This window comes from Amblyomma mixtum, chromosome 5 (genome assembly GCF_055824585.1).
Source record: "Amblyomma mixtum isolate Tamu chromosome 5, ASM5582458v1, whole genome shotgun sequence".
NCBI lineage: Eukaryota > Metazoa > Arthropoda > Arachnida > Ixodida > Ixodidae > Amblyomma > Amblyomma mixtum.
In genome coordinates, this window is record NC_143016.1 from 191,087,350 (window position 1) to 191,108,216 (window position 20,867).

Consider the following 20,867-nt stretch of genomic DNA (forward strand, 5'->3'; position numbering starts at 1 on the left):
TGTTGGTAATGTATGTTGAGTCATCATTTTACCGTAATTAGTGATGATGGACCAGCCAAGGTGATTGATTTCGAAAGCAGTAGTTACTGAAAGTTTTTTTTTAGCTGCGCTACAAATAAATCTAAGGTACCTTTATTTGCTTTTTTTCATGCGCAAAGTAATTTATGCACGCACGTATCTTGCGCAACTGTGATTATAAAGTCTCAACATGACAAACGCCATTATGACGTGTAAGAATGTCAAGTAAGTTAATTGCCCTGAAAAGAAAATTGCATAATTAGATGAAAATCCAACCTGTGACCTTGGGTCGCGCGTCAGGCCCTTAGGCCGTTGAGGCATGTTCTTCTGACTTGGTTAAAGTGAGGTCTTGTGTGTGTTAACGTAAAATAAAAATAATACAAGAAATGGAATAAAATAAAGAATAGGACGCTGAAGAGACTCATTAGCACTGTCACCCCTAATGCGGAGTGTCAGTGTCCCCCAAGTTTTCTTTATCTAATTTCATTTATTTATTTACCCTAAGGGCCCTTTCGGGCATTACATAGGGGGGAATACAGCTTTTCAAGATTGGTTATATCTGCACATAAGCAAAAACGCACTTATAAGGTAACCATAGAATATATAAAAGGAAAAATTGTAGGAAGAAATAAGCTAATTTGAAACCTGTATACATATATATATATATATATATATATATATATATATATATATATATATATATATATATATTGTAGCGAACCACGACGGCCGCACCCGATACCGCCTAGGCCGATCGCTGCCAGAGCGCCGACGACGACGAAGTGCCGCCGCGCTGCACGAGATCGCTTGGGTTGGACTGGCCGTCTTCTGCGCTGCCCGCCGTTCTGCTCGTCTCTCATGAATGACAGACACAGCAGCACCCGTATCCACAAGCGCGTACACAGAAAAACCATCGACGGAAACCAATAGAATGTTCGCGGGAGAAAGTTGAGCAGTTCTATATATATATATATTCAAATTCAATTCAAATTCAAATTCAAATTCTTTATTTCTGCCTTGTAAAGATACAGACAGCGGAGGCGCAGAAAAAGCTGAGAGACAGCTTGACTAAGCCGCAGCCCCCTTTCGCTTGGCAGCAGCTTGACAGCAAGGCTTTTAATACAAAAGACAGTTGCAAAGCGTGATAACAAGTATACAATAATGAGCAGGTACAAGAGAAAACGAAAGAACATTATACAATATTGACACAATATTCACATTGGGTAGACACAGGCAATGGCAGCAAAGAGAAAAAAAAGAAAGAAAAAAAGCACAAAACAAAAATCCTACATGCTAGCATACAAAGCACGCAAAGACCTGTTTGACGAACTGAAAAGGTCAAAATTATTATATATATACGCGTTTAGCAGGGACGGAAGAGTGAACTGCAGGCGTTCTCTACCCGAGTTTAACCGTGGGGTCGGGACTATCCATGTCTCCGCATACCTTGTTGTGTAGCTTGCATCTCGGGTATGTAGTTCAGCAAGTTTACGTATGTGGTTTACATTTCTACGTGTTTCGAGTTTACACCGGACACTCAAGCGATATTTATACAAGTTGTGTATTTTTAGCACACCACTTTGTAGAAAGAGATCTTTGCTTGGCGAGTCCCAGGGGACATTGTAAACATGACGAAGAAACTTTTTCTGAAAAATGTAGATACGCTGAAGACAGCTAACCGTAGCTGTGCCCCAAACTAGATGGCAGTAGTTTAAATAGGAGTATAAAAGTGAATTATAGAGGAGTAACTTTACTGTTCTTGGAATGACGTATCTGAGCCGACTTATGACTCCGGTTGTTTAAGCCAGTTTCGTGACAATATGGTCCGTGTGGTGTTCCCAAGACATGCTGGAAGAAAAAACTACTCCAAGGCATTTAAATTGTTCGACTATGTCTATACGTCGCGAGTTTAGTTTAATCTCGATGGGGGAAGGAAGTACTTTGTTTTTAGGACGAAATATGACAGCTTTTGTTTTCTTCTCATTTATACGCATGTATCTGGATTCGGACCACTTTTGTAATTCATTTAAGGTGTCATTGCATTCCCGAACAAGGAGATCAGGATCATTTCCAGTAAAAAAGATGCTAGTATCGTCAGCGTAGATAATAAATTTAGCGGCGGAGTTAATGTTGGAGATATCATTTAGGTACATATTAAAAAGTAATGGTCCCAATATACTACCCTGGGGAATGCCAGAAGTAACAAGTTTTAGTTCAGATGTCACATTGTCTATGCTTACAGCCTGTTTTCTATGCGAAAGATATGATTTCAGGATCATTTGAGCCAGTCCACGAATACCACAACGCTCCAAGTTTTTCAGGAGTACACTGTGGTTTACTAAATCGAATGCCTTCGAGAAGTCCACGAAGACACCAATAACAAAGGCCTTATTTTCAAACTGTGTTAGTATATATTCCTTTTGTTCGAGTAGTGCTAACTCGGCAGATTTATTTTTACAAAACCCAAATTGATTAGGTGACAAAAGGTCATGTTTATCAATGAAATCAGACAACCGTGTATACAGAACTTTTTCAAAAGCTTTCGAGAAGATTGGGAGTATCGATACTGGTCTATAGTTTCCTAAATCATTGCGGTCTCCTTTCTTATACAAAACCGTTACTTTGGCTATTTGCATTTTTTTAGGAAATGTGCCCGTAGTAAAACATAAGTTAAATATATCTGCAAGAACAGGGGCAATAACTCTTATAACATGCTTGACAGGCCTCACTTGAATGCCGTCAATGTCACAGCTATGGCTGTTATTTAGGCTTTGTACGACTGATATAACCTCCTCTGTCGTAACTGGGTTCAGAAATATTGTGTCCCTATTGTAAGAGCTAAAATACGTGTTGAAATCACTTGACGGGGTGTTATGGGCAAGGGTGGTAAAAAAGTTGTTGAAGGCATCTGCCAACTCTCTGCCGGATACAACTTTATTATCAAGCTTTAAAGCCCGCGGGGCAGCCTGTGGTTGCTCACGTCTCAGTAAGAAATTCAACCTTGACCACAACAGATCGTGGCGACCATTTTTAATTTCAAGAAATGTCGCGAAGTATTCCGCACGAGCGAGACGTAGCTTTTTTGTTAATCTATTTCTGTATTTCTTAAAAATGCTTAGGTCATCTGTTGAACGTGTGTTTAAAAATATTTTGTACAGTTTGTCTTTCGTTTTAATTTCTTGGCGCAACTCAGAAGATATCCAAGGTTTGCGAGTTTTACGCTTTATTGCACGCACTTTTAGCGGGAAAGAGGAATGGTAGAGCTGTTTAAATACTCGGAGGAATTCATCGTAAGCCTCATTTGAGTCACTGGTAACGTCAATACTATCCCACTCAACTTGTTCTAGTGAGCTGTGAAATGAATTGAGGGTAGCAGTGGTTATACTTTGGTACTTCGCTTTCTCCTGTCGGTACTTTACCAGTCTAGTCTTATTTATGCATGCAAACACTGGAAGGTGGTCACTGATCGCACATGATATTACGCCCGACTCAACTATCGGTTGGGAAGTGTTCGTAATCAGCAGATCAAGAAGTGACTCACTTTCTTGTGTTACCCTTGTTGGATCGTTAATAAGATTAATAAATCCGTTCGAGGCCAAGACTGCGTTAAAGTCTCTAGTAGAGGAGTTATCCTTCAACATATCGATATTAAAATCACCTCCAGCTATTAGAGTGTATTTGTTATCTGTTATAAATGAAAGAAAACAGTCGTAAAATTCCAAAAACCTAACCATATTTCCCTTCGGTGGACGATAGCAAACCGAAAACACGAACCTGCCAGTACAGGCTGATAGCACTTCAAAATCTTCAGTAATAAGACTGTACGAGTCCAACTTGTCGCATTCAATGTCATCGTACACCAGTAAAGCCACTCCACCCCCCCGGAGGCCGGAGCGGTTCAAGTAATAAGTTTTGTAATTGGTCATCCTGAAAACGTCGGAATCATCTGTGCTCCAAGTCTCACTAAGCATGATCAAAGAAAAAGCAAATGAAAATTCGCCAAAGAACTCCTCTAAACACAATATCTTGTTTTTTACAGAGCGTGCATTCAGGTGAATAGCGCTAAGCGTTGTCAGCGCAACACACGAAGCAGTGCGGTTCAAGCCACTCGGCAGATAATACATCTGCTGCATGTCGATTATGTTTCAAGAAGAAACTCGAAAGATACCATGCTGAGTGCTATAGCCGATCCGAATCGCTCTTTCCCTTCACATGAATGGCACTCATTCCCTCACTTCGCCTAACGAAAACCTTTCCATTGACATACCAAGTGAACTTATAGCCTTTTTCTTTGGCACAGACTTTAGTTGCCTGAAGCAGTTCTCTATTTCGGCGTGTTAAATTTTCTTGCATGAAAATGGGCGGGTCGCTATCTTTTGGGTTCTTCTTCTTCAACCAGTTTTCTCTTGTAGCTTGCTTCGCAAAACGCACAATGATGCCTGGCGTCTTATCACGTTTAGCGGGAAGTCGATGAACAGTTGCTATTTCCGATTCCATCAAGCGAGGCACTCGAAGCTTATCAGCCACGTTATTTAATATGACTGTTAGATCCTCATCCTGCACTTCTTGTATGCCATGCAGCTCCAAGTTCAGCTGCCTGCTTCGGAATTCAAGATCGTGTATCTCCTTTTCAAACTGAGCTTGTGCTGCCTGATTTAAGTCATCCTTCTTCTCAAGCTCCGATATCCTCTTTTTTAGGTCCATGATATCAGCCTCTTGATGGCCGACCTTTTGCTCAAATTCATCAAACTTAGAAGATATGAAGCTAAGAGACTCCTCCATGCTTTCAATTTTTTCTGCCAGGGGCATCAGCCGCTCTAACTTTTGGTTAATTGAGAAGAGCGCAAGTTTGATATCTGTTTCAGAGCCACTACTCTCTTTACTACATGTATTGCTACTTCCTGCACTTCTGCATGATGGGCACTGCCACGCTTTCTTTGTGGCCTCATACTTCGATTTGAAGGTCTTTTCAGTAAGACCAGCACATTTTCCAAAGTGATAGTTGCTCTCGCATTTGGAACATTCCACAAATGGCTCATCCTCAGAGATGATCACATCACACGTGCTACAGGAATCAGACATTGCTTGAAGTGTACAGAAGTACTCGCAAAATGAATCTCAGTAATGCAAAAAGCATAGCAAATGTCAACAAATGTCAGCAAATGGCAGCAGCAGCAGCAGCAGCAGCAGCAGAAATACTATTAAAATGGATATTATGGAAACATAGGGCTACTAACCTGCAAACGAGCAGTTTTTCAAATATATATATATATATATATATATATATATATATATATATATATATATATATATATATATATATATATATATATATATATATATATATATATATATACACAGGGTCTGTTCTGAAAGTAGTAGGACTGGTTTTTTCCTGGGCGAACGGGCGGACGAGAGGTGGTCTGCGCGTGGAGGATCGTTGAAGGGGGATATTGGGAATGCTGGGGAAAATCGGCAGTCGGCTCTCGGCCGTTGAAGAGAGGAGGTCGCTTGTACTGTGAACCCGTGTCGAAACGTCTCGTCACGCAGAATCGTCGAGCGTTTACTGGATCAGCGATACGCGATCAAATTTTGAGTAAATCTTGGTAAAACGGGCAAAGAGACTCACAACATGATTAAGGAGGCCTACAGTGACGCTTCCATGGGTATATCAGGTGTTTTTTGAGTGGCACAAGCTTTTCCGAGAAGGTAAGCAAAGAGTGGAGGAAGACGACCGTTTCAGACGCCCTTCGACCAGCAAGACCAACGAAAATGTGTAGCGAGGGAAACATTTACTTAACAGTGATCGTAGAATGAGTATCAGAATGATTGCTGATGACTTGAGCATTCCTCAAACCCAAGTTTTTGAGATCGTGATTTTCTTATCCGTGAGGAAAGCGTGCGTGAAGTTGGCGTCAGGAGTGTTGTCAGAGGAGCAAAAGGCCAACCGGTAGGATCTTCTTCATCATCTGAATGAGGACCCCGATTTTTTTGCCCAGCACAAGGCGGCAACGCTGCCTCAGCCCCCCTACAGCCTCGACTTGGCCCCGCCAGACTTTTTTCTATTCCCGAGAATAAAATCGGCGCTCGAGGGGAAACATTACGGATCGGTAGAGGTGGTTCAACAGGCCGTGACGAGGGAGCTAAACAACATTCCGGTCGAGACGTTCCTGGAGGTGTACGAAAACTGTAAAACTCATTGGCAGCAGCGTGTAGGTGCGAAGGTTGCTACCTTGAAAAATTATAATCGTTTGTACTATTCTCTTGAATAAATTTTGTTTAAAAAAATGAGTCCTACTACTTTCAGAACAGACCATTTATATATATATATATATATATATATATATACAGGCTTCAAGTCTATATATAGATAGACAGATATATAGATAGATTGGAAGAATTACACAAGGCTATAACAGAATTGGCTATAAGCACTCGCAATACGGGGCAAGGAGCACAACACAACAATGAATACAGTCCTGTACATGAAGGGAGAAAATAAAAACGAGATGAATAGTCTAAAACAGTCAGTAACAACAAAGCAATCAAAACAGTCTGACATTAGATACCTTGTAAAGGCTTGAGAAAAGATGCATGATTAAATATGGAGGCGACATCTGCAGGCAAACTGTTCCATTGCGAGATGCCAATCTGTGGGGTCGAGCGATTTCGTGTAGCCGGCTGGATGCGGGGAAATTATGCGGCAAGTCTCTCATCCGTGTGGGATAGACAGTTGGTAGTCTGCACACGTGTTCTCCTCTTTCTTGTGCTGTCGTCGTTCTCTTAGCATAGTGTAAGCTATCCACAAAGCCTGATCCGTTGTTCTGGAACCCCTCTCAGTCCTTCTCAGATAACGCACTGGACCTCTAAAGCAAACAGTTACCCTTACGGGCTGTGACTCCCGCGGAGATTAGTTGGAGAAACTTGACAACGGATACTTCGGTTGCTATTTACAGCTGCCCTGCGCGCCGCCGTCTTGGTACGAGCTCGGTTTCTAGCCAGGATTTTTGTAGCAAGCCTTTTCTCACATGGCAACCACAAACCGTTGCGTCATGTTCGCTGTATGCGTTGCCTGCTTACCCGGGAGACAACAGTGCGGCCTCAAAGTTCTCTAAGAGCGACACTTACTTCCTTGGTTTGCGAATGAGGCCCACTGAGAGGCGTTCTCCGCCGCACTGCTTTCCCATTTGGACGCCATCCCTGTCCGCGTCGAGGTGTTACTGGAGGGGCTTTGCTTTGTTCTCGGCTGAAATGGCATGGCAGATGCATATTTGCTGTCTATTAGTCCTCCTTGTGCCCCTTTAAACTATTCGACTTTATCCACCAATCCTCTTCTTTCTACTTTTTTAAAATTGAGCTTGCCCTGGCTACTCCGGAACCCTCTCATAGTGGATAAGAATATCCCTGTCTTGCATGCAGCAATTGCAAACGTCATCCGTGGTGTCAAATTTTTGCCGGTACCACTTCGTCCTCAAGCACCCAATTCTGGCCTCGAAAAGTGAGCCACTTCCTTTGAACTCATCAAAAAAGTTTTTCCTTTTAAATTTCACTACCCTGTAGAGCAGCAACGTCGGCTTATCCAACATTTTCTTCTGCCAGTAATTATTTTCTGAGGATGCTACTTTCTGTTTAAGGGTTTTCTTACTATCAGTTTCTTCCCGGTAACATTTGTATTGATTAGGATGCCATATACTTTTCCGCCTTCGTGTAGGATCGATACTGCATCGGAATAAGCACCTGAAAATTTTTGCCACTGATCGCTTCTCATTCATATGTGTCAGCCGTTCTTCACACTGCAGCTTAATTTTTTCCTCACGCATCTCGAATGCTGACCACCCCACGTCACCTTAAACTGCTCCATTAGTAGTGTTTTCATGTGCCCCCAAGGGAAGCCTACCGACTATACTCTACTTTATATCAAGTGCCAAATTTCTGGCAGATTCCAACCACAGCACAGCGTTTGCAAACGTCACGCCTGACACCATTGCGCCTTTCCAGATTCCCCAAATAGCTTCGTATTTGTTATATGCCACACGTCGACTATTTTCCAGCTTATCCTCCCCACTGTCGGTGCTACGTCGGGCTCTCGAGTGATGTCGCTGACACGACTGGCGCCGGACGTTTATAGTCCTCGCTATCTCGACGCTGGTACTGCGCCTTAATCTCTTGACTGCCCAAGCGAGGGCGGCTTCACTTTGCCCTGACAGCAGATTCCCGTGGGGGTTACAGCAGCATTACTTGCGCACTGAAAAATGGTGGGGCAACGTTAAAAACAGAAAGAGGGTAGTTGAGGGAACATGCGCCGGTTACCTAATGACATCCTACCCGGAATCGAGGAAAGGCAATGGGGTCGCGGAGGCAATATGCCCGATGCGAAGATGCCGGATTGCCGAGTACTGCAGAACACGTGTTTTGAAAAGAGCTGTACTCAAGCAGCTGGGCCTCTGCGTGCGTTGCCTGCTCAGCTTCTCGAGGCAGGGCGGGTTCCGCGGCAGGCTCATGTGTTCCCGGTTAACCTTTGCGGCGTGGAAGGAGCAGCTCGGACGATATTCCCGCCAAAGGTCGTCAGCGCTGTCTTGATGGATGACCGCATTGTCGGCGCCGCGCAGTGCCCTTGCGCTTTTGGAGCGCCGTCAGGCGTTTCTTGTTTCGCTACGCTCTGCGCCTGGTCTCCCGGAATCGCGTCGTTCTTATTCTCCGCTCTGGGTGCGCCCAGGGGTTCTTCTGAGCGAACGTGTTGGCCTTTCGCCGCGGCCAGGCACGGGGACGATGATTTCCCACAGCTGCAACACATAAACAACCTGAAAACTCTCCCAAAGATTCTTTCACGATAAACGGTACTATAGGACATGCCTCTTGCTACTCCCCCTTTATGAAGTGACCAACAAAACAACTCATAATTGCCATCAGCCTGACTGCGCCCACTGCAGGACAAAGGCCTTCCCCATGTCTCTCCAATTAACCCTATCCTTTGTCAGTTGCCGCCACTGTATCCCCGCAAAATTCTTAATCTCATCTGCCCACCTAACTTTCGGCCGTCCCCTGCTATGCTTGCCGTCTCTTGGAATCCACTACGTTACCCTCAAGGCCCAGCGGTTATCTGCCTTACATGCCCTGCCCAAGCCCACTTCTTCCTCTTGATTTCGACTAGGATGTCATTAACCCGCATTTGATCCCTCACCCACTCTGCCCGCTTCCGGGCTCTTAACGTTACACCTATCTATTTCCATTCCATAGCTCGCAGCGTTGTCCTCAGATGAAGTTGAATATTGCCGCGAATGTTTGTAGTGTTTGGTTGTTCATTCTTCAAAGCTGCCGGCACGCTGCTTTATCGCTTTGTTTGGGATGCAAGACGCGCCTAGATTTATCTAGATTGATCGCATCCAGGCGGAGCCGACTCTACGTCGTTCCAGAGTGTTCAAGTAACTTTCCAAGCTTCATCTCGAAAGTTCGCTATCAGCTTTAAATTGAGCACGGCCGAGAGCGGTGGGCATTCTGTTCGACGACCGCCGAGCACGCTTGTTGCTACGCCGCCGCCGAGTGATTAATTTGTTTGCGGGCGCAAGTCAGCCCAATTAAAGAGTCGTTTAGAAGCGATTCTCGCTGTTTTCCTGTTCGCGGACTGCAGTCACAACTACGTGACAATATTTTTTTTAGCCTCTACGTTTTTGCCGCAGAGGTGAACACCAGTAATTTACTGCTATTATATACTTTCTCTTGAGCGGTATTGGTAAACTAACTCCTTTTCATGATCGGACAGAACCTGCCATATGCGCTCCACCCCATTCTTAATTGTTTTAGTGATTTCGCTCTCGTGATCCGGATCAGCGGTCACTATCAGTTGAAATCCTGTCATCGTCTACGCCAGTTGAGATCCTGTCTCGACTGCGCCAGTTGAGTTTCCCCTTCAGGTGGTGACGAGAGGAAACACTTGATGATGATGATTTGATGGTTCGGACTCGCAAACAATCAAGTTACTCGACGGCTGGACAAAAAGGTTGACTATTTATTTACACATGAATAAACGAGAAGAAACAAGCAAGGAGAAAACTATTTACAACATGACTGACACGTTGATTACACGAAATCAGCCCCATCTCATCGGGAGCGTTCCGTTTTAAACATTCTGTCTCCGCCCTTGGCGGGGACAGCAGCCAATCATAAAACAGGCGACACTTCTCCCCAATCGACGCCCACGGAAAGGACAACAAAGCCTCCGTCAGCCAATCAAATACCTCGGAAAGGAGAGGTTCCGAGCATCGGACGCTCACAGACCCATCGGCGCCGCATCGCGCACCGGTCGTCCACCGTAGACCCGCGTCCTCATAGTAATCGGCAGGGACGCGAGAAGGTTAAAGAAAACATCCATTGGCCACAAACACGACGACCGCAGGCATACAAAACACTGCACTGTAGAACGCTGTGTGCTAGAAAGTATCTGTGGTGGGGAGGCAAACCGGAGAGAGAACAAGCGTTCTGGCGACGGCGCCGCCAGCAACGACAGCACCCACCGGCGCGCGTCGCGCCGTGCGTCCGTCGTGCGTCCACGGTTCCATGCACTGTGCTGGAGGCTGAATGGCACCGCAAAAAGTTCAGCGAACTTCACACCTCCCACCCAAGAATGTCACACGGACACTCGTTGTCAGTGGGACATTAAAGTTCAACCACGGTGTCCGAGAGCAAGACCACATGCACACACGCACCTGTGTGCCGGCTGTCCAGCCAGTTCACCAACACGCATACATGCGCGCACACAGCGGTTATCTCAACCCGCACACACAGAAGGTTAGGACACCAGTCAGCACATTCCAGAACTTGCCATGTCCGTTCTCTGCATGCCCCCTGCCACGCTGGCCTGTAACCCTCAATTTCCACTATGACTGCCAGTTCATCCAAAAACTATGCATGCTCACAACTTTTTCCGCAGTAGCGAAAGAAAAAGCAAACAGTAGGAACTTTCATTCTTAGAACCCGCTAACAACCCACGTCGTGACTCGAAAGGGTTCCCTATTCTTCAGCCGCGCCCTGCGGGGTGGCAGACCGCCAGTGGCTTCAGCCGCTGAGACCATGCTCTTGGTCGCTCCGCTCCCGCGTAACATGGACATGGCTTCACATGAAGGCAGACGACAAGCGCGGGTTCGCACGCTTGAGAGGCAGTACGGATATAAAGAGGGCGTCTACTACGTGGACATCACAGGGCCGTCGCCCACGGGATTCTTCACGGCTGATGTAGTCCACCGGGGAATGAATGTCGATGGGCTATCTTTTCGGGCCCCAAATTCAACACGAGCGGAGGAAGTCGCAATAGCTCTCGCTGCCGCCGATCCAAAATCGAGAACAGTTGTCATAGACTCTCGCCGGGCCTGTGAACATTATCTTGCAGGTGAAATATCCCCTCTTGCCTCCCAAATTCTAAGACGCGCTCCGGCCGATCCAACTCGCACTAAAGTGATCTGGGCTCCTGGCCACCAGGGTCTACGAGGCAATGAGGCCGCTGATGCGGCCGCCCGAGTGCTCACACACCGTGCTCCTCATCCTAGCTCTCCTGGCTCAGAAGCTCATAAACCGCTTCTGCGGTTCCGCGAAATCCTAATTCATTATTGCGACAGCCACCGCCTCTACCCAGTACCTGCCAAGGGGCTGAGTAAGGCGGAGGAGCGAACTCTGCGGCGCCTGCAGACAGGAACTCTTCTCTGTCCTGCCATAGCAAAACACTTCGATCCGAACACAGATGGGCGCTGCCCGCACTGTAGAGAGATCTGCGATATCTTTCACATGGTGTGGGCATGTACTCAGTATCCTCACGTTCCCCCTTCCCCCACCCCCACCCGAGAGGCATGGGAGACTGCCCTCCTCCAACTGCTCCACACTGGAGTCTGAAAGGGCTCTAGTAAAGCGGGCGCGAGACGGGGCCTCGTCGTGCGGTGTCCCGGACTAAGGATACCGACCATGTAGCAGGGTTTTTTGACCCTCAAACTCTCTTTGCATATTAAAGTTTTTCACCACCACCACCGACAAAAGCCGAAGGGCTTAAGTGCGCGTTCACAACTTCGAGCTCCAGACGCCACGCGACAACGATTCGTTCCGCACCCCGGCCGCGCGTCTCCAAGATCCGCGTCTCCTGAAAGGGATTTGACGGCCGCGCGTCTCCACGCTTCTCATAACGATCTATCGTCTCGCTGCTCTACCTTAAAATGTTGAGCCCTGGATGTAGTTTCTGGCATTACTCGTTCCTGCCATATAGCAAAAGCTGACGCAACTATCAGCTCCGCACTCTCTTCCTCCTCGAGTGTAGCCTCTGTTTTGTCCTCATCCACCCCGTGTGTAGAGCTCAGCTCTTGTTCGAAAACAGCTCTCTCTTCTGGCACTGCACACACGGTTGGGCCCTGCTGACTAACCGCTGCAGCTTTCACACCTATAGCTATTGGCACACACGTTACATCAGCTTCTGCTACCTGGAGAGACGCACCTTCCCATTTTGTTTTATCGGAGCCCTCACCACTGGAAACTGACTGAATCGCTTCTCCTTTAAGCGCTTTTTCAGTCCCTGAATCCACACAAGCTTCAGAACTCTGACCTTCGGTATGCAAATCGTCGCATGCCGGATCATCCCTCCTATCCGACTGCCTGGCCTTATCAAAAGTCATCTCAGTGCGCGCCCTCTGTCCCTGTGACAGAGTGGTAGCTGGACACTTAGAACACTCATTTCCTTGCCGCTCTTTTTCCTTTTTTCCCCTTTGTTCCCCTCCCCAAGTGTAGGGTAGCCAACTGTGCATCGTCTGGTTAACCTCCCTGCCTTTCCGTCCTTTTCTCTCTCTCTCTCTCATCTCCGATTGGGAACTTAACTTGTCAGGAACCAGCATCTCCACATGGGCTGCTAGTTTGCCCACATCTCTCCTCACAGCGGAAATATTTTGTTCTCGCTTCGAGTTCGGACACTCAATCATTAAATGGCCAAAATCCATGCAGTGAAAACATTGAACTTCAGCAAATAACACCTCGCTATCAGCTTTGGCTCCCTGTCTTAATTCCATCTGCATTTCATTTGGCCCTCACGGTGTGTGCAAGCTTGATCTTTTCCATCTCAATTTGGAGCTTTAACTTTTCAATTTCACACAATTGAACGTTATGCTCCTTTTCTACAAGCAACGCTTGTGTCATATTTCCTAGTGCCTGTTCTGTCGCTGGCACTTGCTCTGCTGACGCAGGTTGCCTGTTAGGCTCTAGACCATTCCCTGCGGCGTCCATCACTGTATCAGTCATTGCACCTACCTATAGCTTACAATCACTACACAGACATAGCAACCTCGGAGAAAGCAGAAAGGTGTCCTACCTCTCTCGACGCTCCGTCGACCGCACTGCTGTCGCACTTGGCGTGATGGCAGCGGACTTCCGGGAAGGTAGACGCACACGCGTGCGTCCCACTGCAGCTCACTGCCTTGGAAGTCGCTTCGCTTGGTCGCCTGGTCCTTGCTCTGAACCTTTCGATGTGGACACCTGGTTCCTTTCAGCAGCTTGCTGTCTCGAACCCTCGAAGACTTGTCTTCGCCCAGCTCCTTCAGCTCCTCGCGGACTTTGAGCTTCCGGCGTCCTCTCGAGCTCGACCTGAGTTCTTGAAGCGTCTCGACGTCTGTTCCTCGACGCAGCTTCGCGTTTTCTCCTTTAGACCGAGCTATTCTGTAGCTTGTCCACCGACTTGCTCTTCCCGCCTTCCGTCCAATACCTCGAGTAGAAAGACGTTGCGATCCTGTCACGACTGCGTGAGTTGAAATCCTGTCATCGTCTACGCCAGTTGAGTTTCCCTTTCAGCTGGTGACGAGAGGAAACACTTGATGATGATGATTTGATGGTTCGGACTCGCAAACAATCACGTTACTCGACGGCTGGACAAAAAGGTTGACTATTTATTTACACATGAATAAACGAGAAGAAACAAGCAAGGAGAAAACTATTTACAACATGACTGACACGTTGATTACACGAAATCAGCCCGACCTCATCGGGAGCGTTCCGTTTTAAACATTCTGTCTCCGCCCTTGGCGGGGACAGCAGCCAATCATAAAACAGGCGACACTTCTCCCCAATCGACGCCCACGGAAAGGACAACAAAGCCTCCGTCAGCCAATCAAATACCTCGGAAAGGAGAGGTTCCGAGCATCGGACGCTCACAGACCCATCGGCGCCGCATCGCGCACCGGTCGTCCACCGTAGACCCGCGTCCTCATAGTAATCGGCAGGGACGCGAGAAGGTTAAAGAAAACATCCATTGGCCACAAACATGACGACCGCAGGCATACAAAACACTGCACTGTAGAACGCTGTGTGCTAGAAAGTATCTGTGGTGGGGAGGCAGACCGGAGAGAGAACAAGCGTTCTGGCGACGGCGCCGCCAGCAACGGCAGCACCCACCGGCGCGCGTCGCGCCGTGCGTCCGCGGTGCGGCCGTCGTGCGTCCGCGGTTCCATGCGCTATGCTGGAGGCTGGATGGCACCGCAAAAAGTTCAGCGAACTTAACGCTACCTTCCCAAGGTAAACGTATTTCCTAACCACTTCCAGCACCTCGCTACCAATTGTAAACTGCTGTTCCCCTCCGAGACTGCTGAACATTACATTGGTTGGTTGCTCTTAGACTCACCGTTCTGCTCTCCCTGTCGAACTCATAGGTCATTGTTTGCATTTCACCTCCTGTGGTGTTTTTAGGGACTTGCTGATTACTAAGGTATTGTCCATTAAATCTTATCCGCGACTATTCACAGTCCAGGCCTGTAAGAGCACCTGTAAACAGAAGGTGGTACGCTCGAGGTCATAAGGCATTGCGTATAGAGAGTGGCTTAGTTTTCTTGCACAATCTCCCCTCAGTTTTTCAACAGATCTGTTGCCTGCTCATCACAAGCTTTTTTCTCCTTTGCATTGCCCCGCAAGGTCGCCTTGAGTCTCAAAGTGTACCCAAGCTGTCATCCGTACCGTGGCGAAAGGTTTTAAGGTGAAAGAGTAGAAACTATGAAGGGTTGAGGTCGGAGCCATGATCAAGCACTGGACGACGGGCTCCCCGTCTCTTTACCAGTCGGGGGGCTCCGGGACCTTCCTGTCAATAAGACGGTGAAACACACTCGCATTTTAGGAACCGTCAGCACACCGATATCGTATGAGCCGTTTTTCTTCCAAAAAACCTGGTCAGTCCCTGAAAAGGGGCCGCACCGTTGAAAGCTTCACTACAACCCGACCCGACTGTGACCGCTTTTCTCACTTGCTGATCATCCACTCTCTTATAGATAATGATCCAGTTGCTTCAGTGTCTGTTTTTTTTATTGCTAGGACCCTGGGTAAAATGATAGGCAAAAACTACAAAGCAAAAAAAAGTATAATTCGGTGACCTCCTTGTCGAAGTGTCACTGAAAGATCACTCGGACTTTGACACCCTACTCAAGCAAAGACAGTTCGTCCACCTCCTAATATCCATCTCCCCCCACTGCAGTCTAAACACAATACAAGGTATTATATCAGAACATGATCTTATCCGTGAAACAGATTCTGACCTCCCCTGAAGGCTTCCGAGATCAGGGTGTCATTGCCCTTCGCTGCATCGTAAGACCGAACGGTGAAGATGCGGTGGCACCTCACACTGACCTGAAATTTGAACGCTCTCGTCTACCAGATGCTCTGAGAGCAGAATTCATCCACTGTAAAGCCCGTCTGTATGTCCCCAACCCGTGAACTTGTTTTAACTGCCAGAAGTACGGGCATGGTTCCAGAACATGTAGCAGAAAACTCACCTGTGCAAAGTGCGGTGCCCATGAACATGCCCAGCTGAAAACTGGGGAGTCACTCAAACAGCATGTCCCAACTGCCACTGGCCGCACGCTGCATACTCGCGGGCATGTCAGATGTTCCAGAATGAGAAAAAAATTACTGAAATGAAAGTTACAGAAAAAAAAAAAACACTCTGTGAAGCGTTTGGGTTCATATTTGCTAGCGCTTAGTGAACACACGGGACAAGAACACAAATACACAGGACAGACGCTTTCCAAATGCTTTCCAACTAGCCCAAGTTTCCGCCTTAATCTGTGAAGCGCGCAAGAAGTTCTCGCTTCTCCTCGGAAGATCCTACGCTTACGCAGCGCGCCTGCGGGCCGGGCGGCGTCTCGTCACAGTGGGTACGCAATACGCCATTTTCCTTAAGTGTGTATCACCAACTCGCCCGTTTCGCCATTGTGTTGAACGCAATACAGCATCGCTGATGCGCGCCCATATCGGCCCCCAGCAGGTAGCCAGCGGCTGCACCAACATTCCATGTCCCAGAGGTCAACTTTTCACAGGCCTCTGGGAAAACACAGACAAGTGAGACGAAGTCTCTCCCTCCCGTCGAACCCTCATCTGCTTCTGCGTCTCCTCCGGAAGCAATGGATGTGACCACGGGATCAGAGACGCCGTCCCCCAAAGAGAGGCGGAGTTGCCTACACTGCCTTAAACAGACATCTGCCAGTCAAGCCGCCTGATAAAGGTGGCGATACCTGAACAATCCCCGCTAGTCTTCGCTTCCTCGCTAAGGACTACGGCTGTCGACAGCATTATCACTGGAACTTCCGAGGGCTCCTTAAGAACCTGTATGACATTATGAAATCCAGGAATTTGTTCAGGCTTCAGCGTCAATATTGAAGACCTTTATGCTATTCTCTGACGCACAAGGGTATTAAGAGAGCAGTAAAAAGTTCAGTAAAAATGCGAGTTGAGCGAGTTGGTACATCTTGAGAAAGGCCTTGTACAATCACAAAGATAGATTAACTAGGGAAATTAGCGAAGCATTTCATATTCAGAAAAACCGCGACACATGCGTAAGCACCCCATCCGTCCTCGTTCATGCCTGTGAGATATCGTTTCTTGAACATCATGGCTGATTGCGACATCTTATCAGTGTTGTTGGCGTCGATCATGCGTGCTCCTGGTTGTTTGTAGAGTATATTTTTTGTGTGCCGTGCAATAAAATTTCAGTTGCTAGTCAGCGCCTGTCTCGTCTTCTTCTTTTCTTGTGTCCCTGTTCCGGCGCTGATTTTTTTTTCTGAGTAAAAAGTTGCATGGTTGAGGAGAATGATGGAGCAAGTCTTATGGATCGTTGCCGAATTTCACTAGATGCTTTTCTTGAACTTCTTTCTTTTTGCTTGCAACCAACGTATGTAAGGTGGCGGGATGGAGTGTATGGGCAGAAAAGGGGTATATGCATCGGGTAGAAGGAATATTTTTGGGGTCAACTAGACAAAGGTATTAAACAAGCATATCAATGAAATGACAATCTGCATTTTCAGATATGTCGAAGACTTTTTCATATCAGTAGAAAGAAAAAAATTTAGTAGAGGTTTAGTTGACGTCTTAAAGCTGTTTCCCAAATGTGCCACTGATTTGTCTTTCACAGGTTATGTGCCTTCAGATGATACTCTCCAGTTTTTAAGTTTGAAGCTGTTTTTGAATTGAAAGCTTCAATACGGGACCTCGGGCTTCAATCGAGGACCGCCCCGCCGCGGTGGCTCAGTGGTTACGGCACTCGGCTGCTGGCCCGAAGGACGCGGGTTCGATCTCGGCCGCGACGGCCGAATTTCGATGGAGGCGAAAAGGTAGAGGCCCATGTACTGTGCGATGTGAGTGCACGTTAAAGAACCCCAGGTGGTCGAACTTTTCAGGGCCCTTCACTACAGCGTCGATCATTGCGTGTGTCGCTTTGGGACGTTAAACTGCCATAAACCATAAACCAAACCTTGAGACAGGGAGTTCTAAGAGAAAACTGTTCAGAGGGCTGACCTGCTCCCACAATGGACTGAAATGACTCGGCGGCGACAAAAGCAACATGCGTGCGCGGCGGTCGTCGAACAGAATTCCCGCCGCTCTCGGCCGTGCTCAGTTTAAAGCTGAGAGCGAGCCAGATAACAAGGGCCTCGGTTCTGGCAGCCTTGATGCCAAAGGAAGCATAACAGGGTTTTCACACAGCTACCACCCTCGCCTTCTATGACGTTCGTCATCACACCAACGGTAACTCAGGACGTACTACGTTTGCCGCTTGTGAACGAGGGTGGCGCTGATGAACGCTCTCAAGTTTAGGTCACTTATAAACATAAATAGCCCCGAAAGCAGATGATCGGACAGCCGCCGCCGTAGCTCAGTTGGTAGAGCACCGGAGGCCGCGTAATTCGGAGGTCGTGGGTTCGGTTCCCACCGTTGGCATGTGGTTGTTTTTCTTCTGCTTTTCTAATCAATTAGCTTTAAGCGGTAACATATTCAGTAATATTCTAAATTGATCAACACCACAAAATAAATAAATATAAAAAAATCCACTGTGTTCCTTGGTTTCTGTGGCTGTTGGCTTCTCTAATATGTATAACGAGCCCCTCATTCCCCTTGCTTTATATATACACACATAAAAAGCGGCCATTCTCTGCTGGCGAGCTGCTCGCAACGGCAATCATAAGTTGTGAGGCTGGACGTGACCAGACCGCGCATCGAGGAGCATGCCAGTCAGAGCGGGTGTGTTCGCCGAAATATGCTTTTTGTACGCGCGTTATTGGAGGGCTATTTTGGAGCGGAGGAGCCTTCCGGTGGCAAATGTGCGGCCACGCGTGAGACGCCTCGTCCCCTCGCGCAGCGCACATATGATGCGAGGCCGCGTAAATTAGCGGATGGCAGTTCTGTCGGGTCGGCCGGCAGGCGTTGTCTTCGCCGTGTTTCATTCTCTCTGATCGAAGGCGTCTGCTGCGCGCAGCCTGCAACCTCCGGCTGACTGGCGATGGACGGGCCCAGTCGAGACCCTGAGGGCGGCGCCGCGGGGCAGTAGACGGCGGCAGCGCTGACGTACGTATTCGCATGCCTGGCGCACCTGTGGGCAGTACCCTGCGCACCGATTCAGCACCGCATTGGCGCGCGCTTTCCGGACCAACACACTGTAGCGCAGCAAAAGACGAGGACACAAGAGACGATAGATGAACACCACGAGCGTCTCTTGTGTCCTCGTCTTTTGCTGCGCAACAGTGTATTGGAGCTATGTACTAACAAGCCCAAAAAGCCACGCTACTTTCCGGACAGTAGCCCACGCTGAGGAAGCGGCTCTTATCGCTGTATGCAGCATGGAGGGCGTCCAACAGGGCGACGACGTTGGTGCTTGTCCATGATACCGCTGCGAGAAGAGGTCTCTTTTGTACCCTGTGGAGAAGGGAGCCAGGAGAAGAAATGTAGCCGACGACTTATTGACGATTCTTTATATTTATTCAAGATCTCCGTAAGTTACACGTCCCCCTGGTGTAAATTATTGTCAGGGTCACTTCTACCGAGCTGAGGTTGAATGTTTGTACGGGTGCTTATTTCATCCAGTATATGTGCAATAGTGTGTGGGGTGTTAGCAGAAAGAATGGACGAAAAAAGCACTACGGCCACATCCACACGCGGTCGAATAAACCCAACGGCAGTACAGCTACAAACACCCACAAGATGTGCCGAAGGGATGCACCAAGGCGTTTTACGTGTCCAATGTGAACTTGGTTTGGTTTGGTTTATTGAAGGTTAACGTCCCAAAGCAACTCAGGCTATGAGGGACGCCGTAGTCAAGGGCTCTGGATAATTTCGACCACCTGGAGTTCTTTAACGTGCACTGACATCGCACCGCACACGGGCCTCTAGAATTTCGCCTCCATCAATATTCAGCCGCCGTAGCCGGGATCGAACCCGCGTCTTTCGGGCCAGTAGCCGAGCGCCGTAACCACTGAGCCACCGCGGCGGGGCCAATATGAACTGGTGACATGATAAACTATCTGTAAAAATGCATAACTAGAAGAAAGCAGTCGTGGCGCAGTTCTCTGTTTCCTGATAGGTCAATTTTAAGACCGGTGGGATAGCTATCGTCTTTCAGTGTAACTGTCGCGTTTGGGAGGCTGTTTCATTCACTTTTTGTGCGTGGGAGACTGCTTCGACTTAAGTACACATGTTCGACTAGAGATTTTTGAAATTTTATGGTTATGACCACTCTCTATGTCAGAGGCGCTAGGTAGACGTCAGAGTTAGCGCTGTAATTTTAAGTTATTCTGAAGCAGGTACATGTCATGGACAAAAATGTAGCGGGATGCAGATTCACCTCAAATATTCATTTCTGAAGGATATTGTCACAGAAGCAGGTAGGCAGGTTTGTATTTGCCACAACGTCCAAGCGCCAGCGGAAACGGCCCGGCCGGCTAACCGACTAGCGAGCGAGCTCACGGGCGAAGAAGAGCGCGCGCCAGCCTCCTGAGCGCGACTACTAGGCGGCGCCAGTAATGCGTTGCGGCAATATGAACGAAAAGCATGATTCGTTCAAACGATTACTGGCTGACTTTCCTGCGAGGTAGCGCTGAAATGAGTATTCTTCTCCCTTTTGTCCACCTGGCTTTACGACGCAACTGTAGCGAACCCCAGCCTAGCCGTTTTTTTTTAATTTCTACTCTCCAAACAGAAAAAGGCAGACAGTTGGCAGATCCCGCCATCTATGGCAGTGGCACAACACGCGCAAAAACATAATCAAGTGATGACACTTATAAAAGAGCAAGAGAACAAGAATTGCATTGGAGGCACAAAGCATACAAATATTGAATAATCAACTACAGTTCGGAGTAGTAACTTAAATCGTAACAAGACGCCGAAGACTAATGTCAACGATGGGAAAGAAAGCGTGAAAGGACAACAAAACGTTAAGAAGTGATTGGGGGAAATGAGGGTCAGTACCTACAAAAAACCTCTTGATTTTTTCTTAAAACGACTCAGAGGGGGGCGAAATTCAGCTTGAAAACCAAACCCACTCAGAGTTGGGATGGTCAAGTGAGTGACAGCTGATACTTCGAACT

At 47.6% G+C, this 20,867-nt stretch overlaps 1 protein-coding gene across 17 annotated transcripts in view; it reads left to right on the forward strand.

Moving 5' to 3' along the window:
- Window positions 1–20,867, forward strand: part of LOC149345259 (glycoprotein-N-acetylgalactosamine 3-beta-galactosyltransferase 1-like) — a 229,092-nt gene that overhangs the window by 139,341 nt on the left and 68,884 nt on the right. For 11 of the 17 annotated variants that reach the window (XM_089546531.1, XM_089546533.1, XM_089546532.1 and 8 more), the window contains one exon: window positions 18,764–18,852. The exons of the other annotated variants lie outside the window; for them this stretch is intronic. The gene's annotated coding sequence lies outside the window, so the exon portion shown is untranslated. The remainder of the gene's footprint in view (window positions 1–18,763; window positions 18,853–20,867) is intronic. 17 annotated transcript variants of the gene reach the window in all.